Source organism: Dioscorea cayenensis, chromosome 20 (genome assembly GCF_009730915.1).
Source record: "Dioscorea cayenensis subsp. rotundata cultivar TDr96_F1 chromosome 20, TDr96_F1_v2_PseudoChromosome.rev07_lg8_w22 25.fasta, whole genome shotgun sequence".
Lineage (NCBI taxonomy): Eukaryota > Viridiplantae > Streptophyta > Magnoliopsida > Dioscoreales > Dioscoreaceae > Dioscorea > Dioscorea cayenensis.
In genome coordinates, this window is record NC_052490.1 from 11,276,724 (window position 1) to 11,278,842 (window position 2,119).

Genomic DNA, 2,119 nt, shown 5'->3' on the forward strand with positions numbered 1-2,119 from the left:
ACCTCTCGGATGTCATACCATTCGGTCCGCCAATTGTAAAGTCATCCGAGTAGGCCTAGGCTCTCCCTAGCCTAGCTTTTGGAAAAAAGTGTATGGCATGACATTGATACTTGCCTCTAAATCTGCCAATGACATTTCCTCACCTAAGTTGCCGATGTTACACAGAATGATGTAGCTTCCCGTGTCTTTCTTCTTGTCCAGCATGTTCTTTCGCAACACCGCCGAGCATGAAGCATCTAGCACCACTGAAGCACTCTACTCCAACTTCCTCTTGTTAGTCAACAAGTCTTTCAGGAACTTCGTATACTTAGGCATTTGCGCTAATGCCTCTACAAAAGGAATGTTGATGTGGACTTGCTTGAATAAACTCAGGAACTTCTTATACTGTTCATCCCCTTGGTCATTTTTCAATCTAGAGGGATAAGGGATTCTTGGCTTGAAAGGTGGGGATGCCACCTCTTTCTCTTTCTTTGCTCCCTCCTCAACCTCTACAACCTTGGGTGCGTGTTCTTTCGGCTTCTCACTCAGAAGCCTCCCTTCAACCTCATGACCACTTCTCAAAGTGATTGCCTTCACATGTTCTTTAGGGTTGGTTTCTGTATTGCTTGGTAAACTTCCATGTGGCCTTTCGGAAAGAGACTTCACAATTTGCCCTACCTGATTTTCAAGGTTGTGTAAAGAAGCGGTGTGGTTGCGAAGTGTAGCCTAGACTGATTCAAACCGTGTATTTGTAGATTGAACAAATCTTGCTAAGTGCTTCTCTAAATCCGTCATTCGTGTTTCCAAGCCTGAAATTCTGTTTTCCACTTGAGGTGCTTGTTGTTGTTGTTGGAAACCTGGTGGCCCCATGGCCTTTTGTGGTCCTTTATTACTCCATGAAAAGTTAGGATGATTCTTCCAACCTGAATTGTAAGTATTGCTATATGGGTTCCCTTGAGGTCTCATGCAATTACCTACAAAGTCAACATTTTCCACTGAAGAAACATCACCAAAAGAGATCGGGCAATCGAAGGGAGCATGTCCTCCATCACAACCGGTGTAATTGGTCACGGCTGCAACTCTATTCGAAGCTATGAGATCTAGCTTCTTATTCAGACTCTCTACTTGCGCCGCCAATAAGGTCACCGCATCGATTTCATGGATACCAGCCACCTTTTTCTTCTCCCTAGCATTCCATTGGTAACTATTTAACCCCATTTCCTATATTAATTGACGAGCCTCATCGGGGGTTTTGCTACTTAAGGTATCTCCTTCTGCCGCATCCAAGAGTTGCCTTGTACTCGGGTTCAAACCATTGTAGAAGGTTTGAACAATCATCCACTCCAGGAATCCATGTTGTGGACACTTTCTCAGGAGCTCCTTGAACCTTTCCCATGTCTCGAATAGAGACTCCAATTCCAATTGAACAAAAGGATGAGATCTCATTCCTAAGCTTTGCTGATTTTCTGGGAGGGAAATAACGGGCTAGAAAAGCTTCTACCATCTCCTCCCATGTAGTGATTGATGCTCTAGGTAATCAGTGTAGCCACTGCTTCGCTTTCCCCTTCAAGGAAAATGGGAAGGACCTCAATATGATGGCATTATCTGTAACCCCATTTATCTTCAGCATGTCGCACACCTCGAGAAAGCTCTCTATATGACTATTTGGATCCTCATCGGCCAAACCGTTGAATTGTGTGGACTGCTGCTGCATATGGATGAATACAGGCTGTAGCTCGAAGTTCTGAGCTGTAATCGGAGGACGTACAATACTTGATTGCGTCCCCAACACTGAAGGTCTGGCATAGTCGGATAGTGTTCGTTGTTGCTCATTCTGTCCTGCCATGTTTTCAGATTCCTCTCTTTCCAATTCAGCTGAATTATGTTGTTCTTCCACAGGTTCTTTCTCTTTTCTTCTAAGTGTACGTTCAAGCTCACGGTCTCCTTCAATCAGTATTGATGGATTCCCTCGGGTCATAACCTGGAGCTGCAACAAAAAGAAAGAAAAAGAAAATCAGAATGATGATAGAATGAGAAGATATGAAACAGAATGTATGGTGAAATAGCTAAGAAAACAAAGTGCAAAGTATCTCTAAACGCTTTCTCCCCGGCAATGGCGCCAAAATCTTAACAAGGTCCC

The 2,119-nt window shown here is 43.9% G+C and overlaps 1 non-coding gene across 1 annotated transcript; it reads left to right on the forward strand.

The window, feature by feature from the left end:
- Positions 1–1,327: 1,327 nt before the first annotated feature.
- LOC120252170 lies at positions 1,328–1,435 on the forward strand. The gene has a single exon (XR_005533713.1). It is a non-coding gene; the product is annotated as a small nucleolar RNA R71 (small nucleolar RNA).
- The last annotated feature ends 684 nt before the right edge of the window (positions 1,436–2,119 follow it).